At 41.0% G+C, this 19477-nt stretch overlaps 1 long non-coding RNA gene across 1 annotated transcript in view; it reads right to left on the bottom strand.

Annotated features, from left to right (window-relative positions):
• Window positions 1-8625: 8625 nt before the first annotated feature.
• Window positions 8626-19477, bottom strand: part of LOC140712889 (uncharacterized) — a 30467-nt gene continuing 19615 nt past the window's right edge. The window contains exons 2-3 of the long non-coding RNA XR_012094698.1: window positions 9975-10174; window positions 8626-8818 (exon numbers count right to left, since the gene is read on the bottom strand). This is a non-coding gene — a long non-coding RNA (uncharacterized lncRNA). The remainder of the gene's footprint in view (window positions 8819-9974; window positions 10175-19477) is intronic.

Below are 19477 nucleotides of genomic sequence, written 5' to 3'. Positions count from 1 at the left end.
GGTGCTCCGTTAATGTTGAACATATCGTTAATCTAATCCTTAGAATGAGTCTATATGGTACAGGCTCTTCAACCTCATTTTATGAATGAGAAAACTGAAGTTCAGAGAGGTTAAGTCAGTAGCCCCATGTCACACAGTAGAGCTGCCAATCTCAACACAGCTTTGATCCCAAAGAAGCTCTTAGCCACCACTCTATGTTGCTCTGTAAATGTGGGTTGAATTGAGCAAGGGGCTTGGAGAAGTCACTCAGCTTTTGTAGAGTTACTCCTTAAGATGAAGAAAGAAACCCATTTTCCTGGAACCCAACCCCACACACTTCCTATGGGGCCAAATCTCTTCTCATTAGCTGCAGTCTTTGGTAGACCATTTAAGCCCTGGCTAGGCCAACTGAGATGGGAACCCAAAATGATAAATAGATTTCAGGACGTCAGGAAATGGCCTCAAACTCTACAGGGAGATTAACCTGTCTTGATAAGGTCTATTGTAATCACTGAAATTATTCTTGCCTCTGTATTCACTCCTACTGGACTCTAGAATTTCCCATGTGGGAACCCAGTACACTTTATTGCACTCATCTATTTATGAGCCTTAAAGGGACCCTGTTGTGTCCCTGCGCTGAATCTCCCCCTTCTTCATCCGGAAGCAGCTCTTTGATTTTTCGCTGGAAGACCACCTCTTTCCACTCTCAAGTCATGTGGCTTGGGGTTGGGGGCTGACCTCCCATTAGATACAGAGCTGGACATGAGACTTGGTCAGATCAGTCTGTGTAATCCGTTCCTGAGCCCCAGTGATGGATTGAGGGATGAGTGTGAAACACAAATGGGTCCAGTGAGAATCAGCTCTGGGGCTTCGGCTGAGGTATTCTCTATCAGGTTTCTAAGCTGGCTGAATGGGAGTCTGGAGCTCCTAGCTTTTTATGTTTGTTTGTTTTGGGAACCACAAATGGAGAGCCTGTCGGGGTATAAAATCAACAAAGAGGGGAGAGAAGAGCTGGGAGCTGAAAAGAAACAGATTGTTGATAACATCATTTGAGCCCCTGGATCAAGCCATGCCTGAAACCTGGGCCTTTAAACTCAAAAGCTACCCGAGCCAATGCATTTTCTCTTTTGCTCAAGCTGTTTCAGTTTGATTCCTTTCACTCAAAAGATTTCTTAGTATAAATGGGCTTGGGTTTGAAGTTGGAGAAATAAACAAATGGGATTGTTTGTATCCCAACACAGTTACAGGAGGAAAATGCACTAAAAGGGGGTAGGATGGCTTCCAATTCTTAATGAAGATGACTGACGGTACTCCAAATCACTTTACAGACACCTCTATAAAGCTGCTCCTTTATTCCTTTAAATGGGAACTTGAGCTGGAAGATTCACGGTTTTCTGGATTTGGGGTCCCTCTCAGCAAAACTGAGAATGCAAAAAGCATGAGACCTGGGTCCTCTTCCCTCCTCTTTGAGTACTTTGCTTCCATTGAACCTGCTGTGCTCCATCTGTGCAGAGAATTGAATGTCTGTGTGCTCTCTGATTTGTAGCACGCTTCAGCCCTCCTTTCCTGTGGATCAACTTATGTCTTTGAAACTTATCATTCTATATCCTGTTCCCAGAGCCTTAGATACAGTGGACAGACTAATTTGTACTAAAGCATAAATTGCTAACAATACAGTGTTTTCAGTGGAATATCTAAATAGGGAAGCCCTTTAATCCAAACGATGGGAGTTGCAGGAGCTTTTAGAAGAAATTAGGGGAGATTTTTGAAGGCAATTGTTTTTGGGGGAATACAGAGATTCCCATTATGATTGTCTATCCATTTCACCTGAATGTGAGTTAGCCCTCTGGTGTTGAAGAAGGGTGGGGCATTTTCCAAGCCTTGTATGCTGTCAAAAGTCAGGGGAGTAAAGGAGCAATGATGGTTCAGCCTAGGCCTCTCCATCTCTTCTGCACTCCCTTCCTAGAGGGCTGGGTGTCTACATGCTGCTGACCAGGAGCTGAGAATAGCCTGGCACTGGTCCCAGAGGTCATCCTCCCCCACCAAGGACTCAGAGGACAGAACAGTCCATGCCCCATAGCAGTAGGTTTTCCACCCTAGCACCTGATAAGCTGGAGCTGAGTTTAACAAAAGCACATCATGGGACATGTTTTCAGGAATAAGACGCCCCTATCGGTCCCAAGTGGAGGGTGATGGAGTCACTGGCCGAGTTAATGCATTGCTGGCCCAGACCCAGGCTCTGGCGGCCCATTCCTCTCAAATTCCTCTGTAATCAGCTAAATTAGCCCATTGATAGAACAGCTCATCAAGGGGCAGCTCAGAGGAGGGATTGATGGACGGTCACCTTTTCAAGGAGCTCTGGACTGGGGGATAAATGGCCCATTTACTCATGAGGTTGCAATTGAGTGTTTCCCTATATCAATAATTTTTTCTTTCTTGCCCTCACTCTTCCTGGTCCTAGGCAGAAAGAGGCCTGTGCCACATCAGGTCTGATTCATTCCCAAGCTTGAGTGCAAAGCTTGTGCTTAGCTTAACCTGCTCATTGCTGATGGAGGAGAGTCATCCTCTCAGAAGTGAAGTCTTCCCTTTGTAAATACTGCAGCTGTCCAGAAAGCACAGGAGGCCCTTCCTATAGGAGATTATCCTACAGGAGAGAAGGAGTTGCTTATATTTCCGTCCCTGCAAAGTCTCTCAGATTACAGGGCACTCCCACAATTATTTTATTTATACCAGTGAGGTCCTATTTGGGAATAACTTCAACATCAAAGCTAGTTCTCTGGAGGCTTCTAGCATTCTTCTGTTAGAATGAACAAGACTTAAGACTAATTTCAGGAGCTATGACTCAGACCTGCCAGTGTTTGATGTCATGTAAACCAGCCTTCCAAGGCTCACTTTATGAACAACTCTGTAAGTAGTTAGGTTGCAGAGATCACAAATAGACACCTAGAGGAAGAACAGGGGGAAAATCATAACTGGTCCAGCTGGACCCATGTTATGAGTATTGGTACTTGCAGTCTGGGATAACATTTTCAATGACAGTACAATGCATGGGTTAAAAATGGTTGTGTTTCCAAACACCTTGGGCAGAAGCAACTATGACATACACTGAAATGCTGTATAAGGGAGTACAAAAAGTGACTTTCTTAAGAAAAAGATGCAGGCAAAGAATTGGAATCAAATTGTTCCCTGAAAAACAGTATGGGGATTTCTCAAAAAACTGGAAGTAGAACTACCATATGACCCATCGATCCCACTACTGGTCTATCCAAAGAACAAAGAAATCGGTATATCAAAGGGATACCTGCAGTCGCATGTTTATTGTAGCACTATTCACAGTAGCAAAGATGTGGAATCAACCTACATAGCCATCAATGGATGAATGGATAAAGAAAATGTGATAGAAGCCTCCAGAGAACTGAATGGATAAAGAAAATATATACACAATGGAATACTATTCAGCCAATAAAAAGAATGAAATCATGTCATTTGCAGAACATGGATGGAATTGGAGGTCATTATGTTAAGTGAAATAGGCCAGGTACAGAAAGACAAATACTGCATGTTCTAATTCATATGTGGGAGCTAAAAAACTTGATCTCATGGATGTAGAGAATAGAATGATTCATATCAGAGACTTGAAATGGTGTAGGGGATAGTGGAGATGAAGAGATATCTGCTATGGGTACAAATATACAGCTAGATAGAAGGACTAAGTTCTAATGTTTGACAGTTGACTAGGATGACTATACTTAGCAACAATAATATGTCTATTTCAAAGTAGCTAGAAGAGAGGAGTTGAAGTGATACCAGCACATAAAAATAATAAATACACAGTTTGACAGATACCCCAATTACCCTGGCTGATTGTTACACATTCTTTGTATGTAACAAACACTCATATGTACCTCATAAATATGTAAATTATCGTATATCAATAAAAGGGAAAAAAGGGATCTTGAGATGTGGAATGGGAAAAAGTAGATTTTCTACATCAACATTATTTTACACTGCATGTAATTAAAAAATACATCAAATTGATACATTTCACATGATAAGTATTTGACTCTTTCATCTATTCCCTAGAAGTTTGTAAATTCATATTGGTCAAAAATTCTTTTGCGTGGGCTCTCCTTATATGTAGGGACGTCTTATATTTGGCATAGTCTTATATCCAGGCATATATAAGATATTGTGTATTTCTGAAGGCATAGGGATGATTTGGGGAAAGACTTGGAAGCTTTTTCCTGCAGTTTTAGATGTAAACATGTATACACTTTTCTACTATTTTGAGTGTGCTTGGAAAGGCAAGCAAGACAAATGAAAGCATGTTTATTTAGGTTAGCATTTGCCTAAGTAAATTCTGTTCTGGGATATGCTTCCCAAGAAAAGGGTTCTATGACCAAATAAATTTGGGCAATGCTAGGCTCAACAGCACCTACTTGGGAAGTCAAATGTACTTAAACTCCTAGAACTTAAGTTCCCTAGAATTACTAGACCTTAGAACCCCTTTCTTTACAGAACACTTAACTAGTATCATATAAAACAAAATGGCATCCCAGAAACAATTTAGGAAATGCTGAACTGGGACTATCTTGAAAATTTCAAGGAGAAGGGGCGTCACAAATATAACATAATTCATACAATTATTTAGATAGCAGGGAATATTTATGTCTTTAATTTCCCATGGTAAGAGTCCATCCCCTCTTCCCTATGACAGAATACACAGGTTGTTACTGTGCACCCCAGGGAAGATTAGATTTTGTGACCAAGTAGACTTGGAATCAAACTGGTTTTTTTGGGTGTTGTGTGACCTTGAGCAAGTACCACCAACTCTCTGAGCCTCAGTTGCCTCCTTTGTAAAAAGGGCACTGGTCGCTACTTATCTTAAAGGGTTTCTATAAAATAGGAAATGAGATGACACAGAAGTATCGAGCACAGCGCTGGACACTTTAAGTGCTCAGGAAGTTGTTGCTGTTGTCCAGCTCTTCTCACGGCCCTTGAATGGTTTTACATTTGCTCGCTTGTCCCAGCCTCATCTGTTTAAAAGGCTTGAATTGAGCTGAAATAGGGGCAGGTATGGATTAATTTAGGGCAGACTTTATTGCCAATGCATATATCTTGGGAATATGCAAATGCCCTCATCAATTCCCACCGAAGAGATTCAGAAAGACTCACTCAGCTATCCTCCATCCCACCCAGGATACCTGCCCCAGGATTGTGGCGATGTCCAGCTAGCTCACAGGAAATGAGACTGTTGGACATTTCAGAATTCAAATGTTTCCTTTTGAAGGGACAGTCAGCTTCCTTTATTAAAAAAGTCCACCTTATTGTATTTTAATGACAATTAAAATTCTACAATGTGCACGTTTTACAGAATTTTACAATGTGACATTTAATGACAATGTCAAACATGCACATTGTAGAAATTTAAATATGGTGTAAATGTATGATGTGAACAGTGAGTCTTCTTTCACCAGTTTCCAGGAATGAACCCTGGGAGAGATGGGCAAACGTTCTTATGCACCCTTTCTATGAACCAAGAAGAAGAGGAACGAGCATGTTTTGAGTGCTTAATACGTGTCAAGCATATGAAAATGCTTTCTATGCATTTTTGTCCTTTTGTCCTCAGGCTATATTATCCACGGGATGGGAACTAGGTGTCCCCTTATTTTATAGATGAGGCTACTGGGGCTTAGAGGGGTTAAGAAAACCTGAGGTCACTCACCTAGTTAGTAAGGGAGCTGGGGATGTGAACTCTAGTCTGTTCAACCACTTTCCAAATCCTTAGTTATTATAACACATACACACACACACACACACACACACGCACCCCACATACAATTTTCTATCACCAAATAGCATCATATTATTTATTTCTAATAACCTTTGACTTGCCTTTTTTTCCTTAATGATCTATCATGGACACCTTTCCTTGATAGTACCTATAGCCCTAGTTCATTGTTTTTAGCAGCTGCATGGATTCCATTATGGGGATGAACATAATTTATTTTACCAGTTCCCTACTGATGGGCATTTAGGTAGCTCTGTCCATTTGCGACTCTTTCTTGTCCCTCCTGGGCCCCAGAAGGGCTGCGCTTCCTCCAGCTCTCTGGCTTATAAGAGGAGAATCGGTGTAGTGACTCCATCAATCTAAGCTCCGCAGTCTTTAAAAATACATAACCCAAAAAATAAGGCTCCATTAAACAAACTTATAAAATATGAATGGATTGCTTACCCTGCCCCTGCTCAAGAGCACACAGGTCAGCTCCCTGGAACTCGGGAAAGTGGAGTGTCTGAGATCTTCCTCCATATATTAATGAGAGCGGTGTCACCCTGTCAGGTATGGGGTCTTGAATCCAATTAAATTGTGAACCCCAAATGGAAAGGACTCCAGTACTCTCATAAACCATGAAGAACAGCCAAATGTTGCTGAGTATGTTTGTGTGTGCTCATGCATGCTTGTATCAAATCTCACACTCAACCAAATTTGCTCAGATAAACTCTTAGTAAACCAATGAATTCACCAGGCTTCTAGAGTGGGGTGGGGTAGGGTAGCTTTGTGGTTAAGGTCATGGACATGACACTAAACCAACTAGTTTGGTGGCCTGGCCTGCCATTTGTCAGCTTTGTGTAATGTTGGGCAAGTTACATAACCTGTCTGTACCTCAGTTTCCTCATCTGGAAAATGGATATAGTCCCTACCTTGTGGGATGATGGTGAGGATTAAATGAGTTTGAATAGATAGAACAGTAAGTGCCTGGCACATGGTATCATATATGGGCTGTCTATGATTATTATTAGATAAGTTCATGCCATTTTAAATATTTTTGAATATCACAGTAAATATATGGTCACTGATCAAGCAGTATCGATTAGAAAGAACACAAACCACAACCTTACTCCCTCAAATCACCTGTAATCTCCTCAATCCAGAGAAAGCCCGCTCTGAACATTTTGGTCTATAACATTCCAAACATTTTCCTCTGTGGGAATACACTTTCAGGCACACATGCACATGTACATGCACATGCACGCTGGATATATGATTTAATTACACAAATCTTATATCTTAAGTTCTCTTTTATAACTTGGCTTTTTAAAATCTAATGAATTACCAACACACCCAGAGTGTTAGTTTGCCAGAGCTGTCATTACAAGGTACTACAGACTAGATGGCTTAAACAACAGGAATGACGCTTCTCCCAGTTCTGCTCTGGAAGTCCAAGATCAAACTGTGGCAGGGTTGATTTCTTCTGAGGCCTCTCTCCTTGGCCTGCAGGTGGCCACCTTCTTTCTGTGTGTTCCCAAGGCCTTTCCTCTGTACCTGTCTATGTCCAAATTTTCTCTTCTTGTAAGGACACCAGTTGCATTGGATTAGGGCCCACCCTAATGATCTCATTCTAACTTAATTATCTTTCTAAAGACCTTGTTTTCTTTTTCTTTTTCTTTTTATCTTTTGTATCTTTTGAGATGGAGTCTCACTCTCGCCTAGGCTGGAGTGCAGTGGTGCGATTTTGGCTCACTGCAACCTCCATTTCCCGAGTTCAAGGGATTCTCCTGACTCAGCCTCCCAAGTGGCTGGGACTACAGAAGTGCACCACCATGCCTGGCTAATTTTTGTATTTTTAGTAGAGATGGGGTTTCACCATGTTGGCCAGGCTGGTCTCAAACTCCTAGCCTCAAGTGATCCACCCTCCTCGGCCTCCCAAAGCGCTGGGATTACAGGTGTGAGTCACCACACCCAGCCACACTGTTTTCAAATAAAGTCACACTTTGAGATGTCACACTGAGAGTTAGAATTTCAGAATATGAATTTTGGGGGAGCCAAAAAAAGTCACCTCATACTACCCATTATTGAGCTGGGACAAAGCTGGGACAACCAGATATTCTCTGAAGCTGGAATCACAGACATATTTTGTGTTATGTGAGGACTCTTAGCTGGTATTGGTGACCTGGAAGGAATAGTGTTGAGAAGGGTTCTGAGGTCCTGTCTGGGCACAGTGAGAAAGATTAAGATGAGGTATGTTGTATGTAAAGGCCTGGGGAGCAATGCCACTCAAGCAGCCCTTTTGGCTGAAGCCAGCTTGAGTTAACCTGCTTTGTGATTTGTTTCTAGCCCATCCAGTCACAGAGAGCAATCTGGAATGCGGCTTTGCCCAGGGTATTTCCTCCTAATCTGACCACTGAGGTTTCACCAAGCCAAGGAGTGGCTGGTGCTTCCTGGTGGTGATGAAGGCCAAGGAGTGGGTGGACAAGGCTGAGTCCATGTGGCTGACACCACTGGCCACAAAACCCCCAGCCCTGCAGAATCATCTGCAGCTGGCTGGACTGGATTTTATCTCTCCTCCGAAATGATCAACTGCTTTGGGATCATTTGGCCATAGTGGTTGGCATTTACTCTGCTTGTGGTACTGATAAGTGAGTCCTGATCTGGGGTGAGGAAATGGAGTCTATGTATATCCTTCCCCGGCTCACAGTTTCTTTTTGAGAGAGCCTAAACAGTTTATCAATATTTTAAATTGTATTTTCCAGTGATTTGAGGATGAGAAAAAAAAGATGTATGAAAATAGGTTTTTGATATAATTCATTCATTCATTCCATAAATTAATTTAATGAATATTTACAGAGCACTTAAATGTAAAAAAGCATTGTCGCTTATTTAAGAGATGTAGAAAATGTTTCAATGAAGAGATGATAAAGGTAAGAAAAAGAATTGTGGAAAATGAAGCAGAGAAAAAAGAACTTTCTCTCATACTTCACAGTTCATTTTTCTTGACTTCGCCCCATTAGTCTTTCTCCTTCCCTCTTGTGCAGAAATGTTGCCATCCTAAAGAAGACCCTGGCATTGAGAAGAGAATAAAACATGTCAGTGTGGGGGAAGGTCTTAGAGATCAAACTCAGCTCCCGCATTACCCAGGTGGTCAAACGGAGGTTGCAAGAAGTTAAATAATTTGCCCTGAAGTTGACTCTCTTGGTAGCTTGGAACCCTCAAATCTGTAGAAATCAGGTCCTGCCTCATAGTGTTTATTGAGTATCTCCCTGGAAGGGAAGTTGCTAGACATTCACCTGAGATGCTTGCAAAAAATTTTTCAGAAGGGATAAATTAGTTTGCTAATTTATGTTCCCCTTACCCATGTATGAGAGCATCTATAATAATTCACCTCATCTCTATTCTTTCTGGATGTAGCCACTCAAAGCAAGAGCCACCACAAAACCAAAATTTTGCTAATTTGATTGGGGGGAAAATAACATCACAGTTCTTTTCTACTTTCATTTCTTTGATTTACCATGTGGTTGGGCATTTTCTTAAATGTTAATTACCTGTATGTTTTTATTCTATTCTGAATTGCCTATTCATGTCTTTTGCTCATTTTTCTATTGTGAAAATGTTGTTTTTCTAATTTATTACAAGTACGCTTTGTCTAGAAATAGGGAGAACTATTTTTATAATTAAAATAGTAACCTTCTGGATGCAGCAAATATTTTAGCATAGATTTTTGCACATGATCAAGAGACTTTGCTGTTTTTTAATCTTTTCCATCCTAGTGGTTATTTCGCCAACTGTCTTCCTCCTAATTATGTGTATCTTGGTTATTTTTTTTCTTGATTAAACCTCTTGGATCTTTGTATCTTCGTTTTGAATTTTTATAATGCAAATTTATGATTTCCCCTTTTCCCTTTGTTAATAACCCTTTTAACTTTGCTTTGTTATTCTTTTCTAACTTCCTGAGTTGATGCTCAGTACATTTATTTATTCTTTTAAATATAATAATAGTAGCATTTAATACTATAACTTTTGCTTCTAATTGCAGCTTTGGGCGCTTACCCTGCGATTTAAAAAGTACGCGGTATTCTCATTATTGTTATTTTCTTTGTCGTAATTGTTGGGTTTGACTTCCCCTTTGTCTCAAATTATTTGGGAGAGTGCCTTTAAATTTCTAAGTGGTCGAGGTTTTTCAAAATACTTTTAAAAAAGTAATTTCTAGTTTTATTACCTTGTGGTCAGAAAATCCAATTTTCAGCAACTGCTCATCGCTTGATGTCTTGAGTTCAGACGCTCAGAGACAGGCCTGAGAATGTCCCTGCTCTTTAGGAGGGTTAAAGTCAGAAGGGTCTCGGATCCTGGATGAAGTTGGAATAGCTGACATCCTCAGGGGGTTCCTGTTCGCAGCGCTGACATAGATGATCGTGATGGCTGTTGAGGAATCAAGCGTTAGAGGGGCGGTTTGAGAACCTGCCTTCTCCCCCTGTACATTTTAAAGTTAGAAGATGCTTAATGTTATCTGAGGCTAGAATTTTCTCCCTGACATGGTTAGGTTTTGGGTCTCCACCCAAATCTCATCTTGAATTATAATCACCATAATCCCCATATATCAAGGGAGAGACCAGGTGGAGGCAGTTGAATCACCAGGGCGGTTCCCCCACGCTGTTCTCTTGATAGTGAATGAGTTCTCACGAGATCTGATGGTTTATAAGGGGCTCTTCCCTCTTCACTCAGCGCTGCTCTCTGCCATCTTGTGAAGAAGGTGCTTTGCTTCCCCTTCACCTTCTGTTATGATTGTAAGTTTCCCGAGGCCTCCCCAGCCGTGCTGAACCGTGAGTCGATTCAACCTCTTTCCTTTGTAAATTACCCCATCTCAAGCAGTTCTTTATAGCAGTGTGAAAACATTCTAATACATCCCTTTAGGTAGGTGAAAGTCTAAATGACTTAGAATTCATATTCCCTATCTACAAGGATCTAGGGTTTGAGGCTGCTCATGTTCCTTTGTCCAGAGAGAGTCACAGAACTGATGTTTCGTGAGGACTTGACTTTGCTTTGTGCTGGGTTGCTGCTATGCCGTAGAAGAACTGTTGGTCCATTTGGTTACTTGCTGCCCTTACCCTTGAGTTTTAAGAGGGAGCCTAGCCAGCTGGCTGGAACTACGTTTTGTATCGCTGGAAATGCATGTTGTTGAACCGTGGATTTTCATTTGAAGAAAAAAGTTTTACCTGTTATACAGTCTACTTAAAAATATAGAGCAATAGAGAGATTTTTCTTTCCATATGGATTATGTTAAGGAGTGTGTGTGTGTGTGTGTGAGTGTGAATATGCACACATACATAAGAAAGAGAAATGGCCCTATTATAGGAAGCCTCATTAAAGAGGCCTGGAAAAGGTTAGTTCATTTGCAGACTATACATCTTAATCTCCCCACACTGCACACTAACCTGGAAGGAGAGAGAGAATCTACAGCCAGAGAGATCCTGGCTTCATTCCAAGCCTTGGATCAAGTAGACCTTACTCTTTCCCGCCGGCTACCCGTCATTAGCACTATATATTAACCCAGAGAAACTGTTCTCCCAAGGGGCTCCTGGAAATGGGAGAACGTGGAAACCAGTTCAGAGTGGTGGAGACCCACACCTCTTGCCTGGACACCATTCCTTGACTGGCAGGTGCACCTGGGGCTCAGGACCCCTGAAATGGGGGTGCAGAAGCCAGGAGCGTGTTATAGGTTAAAGCAGTGCTGATAGGTTGAGTGGCTGTTCACCTGCTGCTGGCTGGTTCCCATCTGTGTTAACAGCTTCCAACTGGCCTCATTATTTGGGAAACTGGAGGCGTTTGGACAAAGGCCCTTATGCCAGTTTTGCAAACATCACCACATCCCCTGCAGGCTCTTTTCAGGTTCCAGGTTGCAAACTCTGAGGAGTGGAAATAGGCAGGCAGGAGCTGGCTTCTGCCATTCTGGGCTTGACTCTTTACCCGTCCTTCTGAGTCTGTTTCCCTACGTGAAAGGTGTGTCAGGTGGGGGGAAGGTGGAAACAGTTATTCCACCTACTCCTTAAGACCATGAGGATTAAGGAGGAGGATAGGAAGAAAGGAACTTTCTATTTTATTTATTTTTTATGGCATGTGCCAGGCTGTAGGCTGGCACTTCCAAATAGATGCTCAGAAAGCTACTCCTTTCCCTTCCTGCCCTTTTCTTCACTGTGCCCTCTTGTGCTATGCAGTGCCCCCTCCCTTCTCCCAAGTCCCAGTCTCTGTCTTCCTGCAGCACCTAGTCTGCACCATGCATTCTATCCTTGGTGACAGAGCCCCTTGATCCCCAAGTGAGGTCCGTACACCAGCACCTCCTGGAAGCTTGTTAGAGATGCAGAACCTCCGGCCCCATCCCAGACCTGGAGACTCTACATTTTAACACTGTCCCGAGTGACTTGTGTACAGGGTCAGGCTGTATAAGGGTGGTCAAAGCAGATTCTCCTCTACATGTGTGCATGTGTTTGTTTCATCCATGAGACCCTCTCCTTGAGTGGCTTCTGTACTGGGGATTTCCAAAAACAAGAGCAGGCAGAGAATATGCCTGTTCTAAAGATTCAGACATAAGAGGGAACTGAGTTCTGGACACACAATGTCCTTTCTTTTCGTCAGTGTTCTTTTTCTTTTTTTTTTTTTTTTTTTTGAGACGGAGTCTCGCTCTGTCGCCCAGGTCGGAGTGCTGTGGCCGGATCTCAGCTCACTGCAAGCTCCGCCTCCCGGGTTCACGCCATTCTCCTGCCTCAGCCTCCCGAGTAGCTGGGACTACAGGCGCCCACCACGGCGCCCGGCTAGTTTTTTGTATTTTTTTAGTAGAGACGGGGTTTCACCATGCTAGCCAGGATGGTCTCGATCTCCTGACCTTGTGATCCACCCGTCTCGGCCTCCCAAAGTGCTGGGATTACAGGCTTGAGCCACCGCGCCCGGCCTCGTCAGTGTTCTTTAGAGTTTTCTGATTACATCGAAAGAGAGACTGTATTTGGGGCTTATCTGTCCTGAATACCTTATAAAGAGTACCCCCAATCCACAGGCAAGAACAGAGATAGGCTCAAGGCAAGGCTCGAGATGTTCCTGGGAGGTGGAGACAATTAAACACGGAGGAAGTAGGCAAGAGTTATTGGGAAAGTTTGAGGCCAAGATTCCTACGTCCAGATGCTTTCCTAAATGCCTGGTTTTCTCAGTTAAAAGTAAGCTCTGGAATAGAACAAATCTTGTATCTACTTCATTTTGTATGGCTCCTCTTCCCCCATCCCAGAGTGATTCACAATGAGTATTCAAATATTTATTGCCTTGACCTGGAGTTTGGTATGTAGAGTAGGAAGGTGTTGTTGAGATAATTGTTGATAGTAAATACACCACAAACACGGTCATATTCCTCTTGCCTGTGCCCGGGGCAGACATTACTAATCAATTATTGCACTCTTCCACACTGAGCTTCAATCTGGATACAGCACTATAGAGCATCACCAAGTGATCAGAGTTGATTAGGCATGGTTGGCTTCGGTCCAGATCTCCTGGATGCCAGGATCCTGTCTAGCAAGTCTGTTCCCAAACAACCCGGCTGAATGCTGTCACAAGTCAAGCATTGGTAATGGTGATGGACTTGATGACAATAAAATTACTCTAACCCTTTTGGTTAGAGTGGGTTTAATGGAAATCAATCACAAATGATACCTAAAATTTACTTTAAATTTGGAAATAACACACTAACAAATAACACATGAATCAAAGAAGAAATCCCAAAAGACATCAGAAAAGATTTGAACTGAATGAAAATGAGAACACAGTATCTCAAAACATGTGGGATACAGCTAAAGAAATGGTTATGGGGAAATTAATAGCATTAAATATTTCTGTTAGGAAAGATGATAGGTCCATCCTAAATTAAAAAAAGAATAAATTAAACCCAAAGTATATAGAATAAAGGAAATAATAACAGATAGCAGAAATCAATGAAATTATTTTTAAACACCAGAAAAACAATAGAGAAAAATAAATTTTCTGTAATGAACAATAAAATTAATATATCTCTAGGTAAATTAATGAAAACGGGGGAAAATACAAATTATTAATGAAGGGGAGATATCACTATAGTTACTTTCAAAATGATAACAAGGAAATATCTGAAGCATTTTGTGTTGAGACAGTTTACAACCTTAGATGAAAGGAACAAATTCATTGAAAGATACATATTAACAAACGAATTTAAGAAAAATATAGAACATGGCTGAGCCCTCTATAATTGAATTTATAATTAAAATTTCTCCCAAACAGAAAATTCCAGATCCAAAATGGCTTCATTGGTGAACTTTGTCAAACATGTAAGGAATAAGTACTACAAATTTTTTCAGAAATTTGAAAGGTGGGAACAGTCTCTAATACTTCCCAGGAGACCAACACTATTCTGATACCAGAAAATAATGACAAGAAAAAACTATGTTATAATTCCATGTGCACACAGACGCTAAAATTCTTAACAGTTATTAGCAAGTCAAACCTACCAATAGATACAAATAATAATACGTTGTGACCAAAGACAGTTTATCCCAATAATGCAAGGGTGGCTTAATATTAAAAACATGTATCAGTGTCATTCACCACATGAAAGAAATGAAAGAAAACTTATATGAGAAAGACAATACAATGCAGAAAAATAACTTACCATTTAACATTCATTTATGATTAAAAAAAAAGAACTGTCATCAAACTAGGAATAGATATAACTACCTCAACCTGGTAATGGACACCTACAACTAATACTATTTTTTGAAAGATAATTTCAACATTTATTTTAGATTCAAAAAAGATTTATTCTTTAAAAAAATAATTCCAACATTTTAGATTCAAAGGATACATGTGCAGATTTGTTTCATGGGTGTATTGCATGATGCTGAGGTTTGAGGTATGAATGACCCCGTTACCCAGGTAGGGAACATGGTACCCAACAGTTTTTCAGCCCTTGTCCCATCTCCTTCTCCCGGTAGTCCCCAGTGTCTATTGCTGCCATCTTTATGTTCAGCTTCAATGTTCAGCTCCCACCCATAAGGGAGAACATGTGGTATTTGGTTTTCTGTCTCTGTATTAATTCACTTATAATGACCTCCAGCTGCATCCATGTTGCTGCAAAGGATATGATTTTGTTCTTTTTTGGTGGCTGCGACTCTGTCCCTTTTGAGACAGCAGCCACTCCTTGGTTATGGGGTTGGAGACAGAGATATCTGGAACTAATTGATGCCTTTGGCAGAGATGGAACACTGGAACATGTTCTTTTTTGGTTCCAGCATCTATCATGTTATTTTTACTTTTATTTTTATTTTTAAGGAAAACCTAAGTCTTAAGTCCGGGGGTTCAGGTAAAGTAGATACCACTTCTGTACTCCAGGGACTAGCACAGGACCAATCAGAGCGCTCCATCCCTCAGTGATTGGTTCAGAGAAGAGCATGTGACCCAACCCCGGTGAGTTCAGACCTAGGTTTAGTCCAGGGTCTAGTTCAGGTTTGAAGGTGGACAAGAGTAAATCCTTTGAACTTTAGTGGCTTTTGCTTTTTGTTTCACAACTAAAGCAGCTAATAAGCAATATAATGGGATAAAGAAGTAAACCTGGAGGTGGTGAAGCCTGCAGGTGGATCCCATTTCCTCCCTCAGGATCTCATTGAGGCACATGTGGCCACTTGGTGGCCTCAGTAGACTGAGATGTTTGCCGTATCAAAGTTGAGCAGAACAGACTTGCTGTCTTTTATAATCTACCACATCAGCAGTTGGGATCAGGATTTATTACACATAAGGCAGTAATTCTGTAACTCAGAAGCCACATCAACAAGCCCTGAGGTTCTAGGCCTTGAACACAGCACTGGGGCCATGTCTTCTTATCTACATCTTTGCTCTGAGGCCTGCTAGTCATAACTTATCATCCCAGGCTACTGAGATTCCATCCTAGGACTCGTGGAACTGTTGGCAAAGAAGTGCTCTCTGTTTAGAAGAGTTGGATACGAGAGGACATAAGGCTAGAGCTACTAGAAGAGCTGCAGAGAGAATTTTCTTGAGGATGAATAAAAATAGAACTCCAAGATAAGGGGCAGTGGAGGAGGTATCATAATCTAATGATTTCACTTGAGCCCCTGGATCCAGCCATGCCTGAATCTTGTCTGCTCCTAGACTTTTCAGGTAATTGAGCTAATAGGTTCCCCTTTTTCTGCTTAAGCCAGTATGAGTTGGACTTCTGTTACTTCCACAAAAACAATTCTGACTAAGGCAGATGGAGAGTAGAATCTCTGAAGTGTTCTGATTGAATTTTGCTGGGTATTCAGAATCCCTCAGTGGAAAAGGTAATGGCATGGAAACCAGGGTATCACCTTCCCCTTCTGCCATCTCCCCATAATGACTCGCCTTCTTGGAACTTCAATTTGCTCTTCTGTAAAGCAAGTGGGTTTTGCTGGGTAGCCCTTAACGTGACTTAAGAAGACACTAAGGGTGGAGAATTCCTCAAAAGCAGTTGGAAACAACTGGATAAAGTGCATGACAATAATAGTGTCTGCTATTGTGCATTGAGCACTTAACTCTCTGCCAGGTGTTCTGGCCATGGTCTCATTGAGTCCTAGCAACAACCCTCTTAGGTAGGTACTCCTGCTATCCCCATTTTACAGATGGTAAAACTGAGGCACAGGGGGTGAAGTAAGTCACCCAAGATTACATTGCTAACAAGCAGTGGAGCCGGGATTTGAACATGAGCCTGCTGAGCCCCCTCCTTGCAAGCTCTGCCTACTTGCCTGGCTTGGGAAGGAGAGTTGGGGAGGGAGGGTCATATCTCTAAAGTGTTTCCTCAGCTGGTTGTCACCTCTGGAGCTGATGTCAGCTGATGGGTGCTGATATGCGTTTAGTGCCCACAGCTAAACAACCTATGGCATCATAACTTAGAAAAGATGCCTGTAAAATATCTGAGTATTGAAAGTTGTATTAAAAAGGTATTATTGCAAACAAGAAGGTACTTACAAAGAAGAAAGAAAACCAGGAAGATACATAAGTGCAAACAAATAACATGGCAGAGCTGACATGTCTCTAATTCCTAGTTTAAGGCCTGGCCAAAATCTTAAAAATTATCAAGAAGACCATTTGAAATATGGGTTTATAGCTACAATTCCTAAAGATAAATCTTACCTATAGTACGTAGCATACTTTGGGGCATTAACCAATAATAGAAGCACAGGTCCACAATCCATAAACCGCTGAAAGTTCTTAAGTGTTTTTGGTAAGTTTGAGATACACTTATTTGGCAATACCTGATCCTAATAGATATGAGGCCATTGAGAGTATTTATCCTCTTTGGTGTAACTGATCATATTTGTCTCTTTCTCTGTGTTTGTTTAGAGTGCTAACCCATATCTCCATAGGGATGTTAGCTAATATTCAATATATGCACCAGCTTCTCTTCCTAAAATCCAAAACAATTCTCATTTCCAAAGCACCTCTGGGCCCAAGAGTTTTGAATAAAGGATTGTGGGTTTGCACAAATATATAATTTATATTCTAAGCATATGTGTAGTGTGGGTGCATAATAAAACTATTTCACTGATTGGATATACCATCAAAATGTACAGGTGATAGTTATTGGAGTTCCATCATAAACAGGAAGTGCTCCATGCTCACAGACCCTCCCAGCTGTAATTTTCCTGCTGTCATGTCATTGCATGCTCTATTAGTATTCCTTTTCTATCCTTGGCAAAATATATTGTGACCATTTTCTTTTTTGTAGAGTCGAAGTCTTGCTTTGTTTCCCAGGCTGGAGTGCAGTGGCACAATCGTAGCTCACTGCAACTTTGAACTCCTGGGCTCAAGTGATCCTCTGCCTCAGCCTCCCAAGTAACTAGGACTATAGGTGTGCACCACCATGCCTGGCTATTTTTTAAATTTTTATTTTTGTAGAGACAGGGTCTTGCTATATTTCCCAAGTTGGTCTCAAACTTCTGGGCTCAAGCGATCCTCCTGCTTCAGCCCCCCAAATTGCTGGGACTACAGGCGTGAGCCACCATGCATAGTGAGTTGAGACCATGCTTTATTTGATGCTTAATATAGATTTGGTACAAAAGAGGTGTGTAGTAAATGTTGAAAAACACATAAAACAAAGAAGAAAAAAAGGAAAGAAGGAAGGATGAGAAGGAGGGAGGAAGGGAAGGCAAAAAGAAAATGAAAAAGAAGGAAAAAAAGGAAAAGAATGAGAGAAAGTGAAAGGAAAAGGAAACAGCTAAGAAAAAGAAAAAGAGAAAGAGGGAAAAAGAAAAAAGAAGGAAAAAGAAAGATTTCCCACATATTCCTGCTAGACTGCCACGTTACTGGCCTCATAATGGGTAACCTCCCAGCTGGGGTAGGTCATTGCAGTGCTCACCATAAAGGAAATAATGTCTTCTAGGGTGAGTGTCTGTGCTTGTGCCTAGTCTGCTAGTAAATTAATCTACTTACTCACTGTCTGCTGCTTAGTTTAATCTGGCATGTTTTATCCACTTTTTAAAAATTTTATTTGTCCAATTTTTAAAAGATGCTGCATCTGACAAGATCTGTGGATGGATACTGAGACAAGTGGGCCAAAGTTGAAGGAGAAATAGGATATTTGCATGATCCCGACTATACTATCTTCCCCCAAGATCTGTATTAAGTACAAAAGGATAGATAGTAATTTACGGTGGAGAAACCTGGCAAATGATACCAAGTAGTCAAAGTTAGCATCACCAGTAATTAGACATTGTAACATCTTGAGTTTCTGGATACAATGCACTGAGAAGGACACAACATCGTTTCTGTCATGTTCTTGCCCACAATGTATGACCCCAATCCAATCATAAGAAAAGTCAACAAATCCAAATTGAGGACCATTCTTCCACGTAACTGGGCAGTCCTCTTTTAAAATGCCATAAAAAGGTAAAGAAAGAAAGTGCAATTGTTATGTATTGGAAGGGATTAAGGAAACATGTTAACTAAATGTCAGATGGGATTCTGAATTGGATCCTGGAATAGAGAAAAAAACTAGTAAAAATTGGTTAAAATCCAAATACATTGTGTAGATTAATTGATAGTCCTGTACCACTGTTAATTTCCTGGTTTTGATAATCAGGCTATGGTTATATAAAATGTCAACACCAGAGGAAGGTGGATGAAGAGTATACTGGAACTTTCTGTACTATTTTTTGTACAACTTTTTTTTCAAGACTTAAAAGGAAAAATAAAACCTTCAGTGCTGCATCCTTATTTAAAGGCCAAGGATGTGGAATAACCGGCATTTTTACATACTGCTGGTGGGACAACAAATTGAGAATTAGATTTAGAGGAAAGTCTTAATTAAACATGTGAGTCCCATTTGACCTTGCAGTCACAGCTTCCAGGAATGGACTTCAAAACAAAAACAAAGAAATAAAACAGGGAATAGGGGTGCAAAGATGTATAGGCAAAGATGTCCACTGCTGTGTTGTTTATAATACTGAAAAACTGAAGATAACCTTAACGTCTGTTATAGGAAATGGGGTAAATAAATTATGGTATGTCCAAACAGTAGAATAAATGGGTGACTGTTCAGAAAAATGATGTCAATATTTTTATATTGCTATGGAGACATGCCTGTTTTATACACAAGTGAAAAATGCAGTTAACAAAATAATATGTGTAGTATAATCTAGTTTATCAAAAAATGTATTTAAAAGGCTGGAAGAATGCATCAAACTG

This window comes from Chlorocebus sabaeus, chromosome 11 (genome assembly GCF_047675955.1).
Source record: "Chlorocebus sabaeus isolate Y175 chromosome 11, mChlSab1.0.hap1, whole genome shotgun sequence".
NCBI lineage: Eukaryota > Metazoa > Chordata > Mammalia > Primates > Cercopithecidae > Chlorocebus > Chlorocebus sabaeus.
Note: the sequence above shows the minus strand (reverse complement) of the source record. Positions and strands in the feature narration are given on the sequence as shown.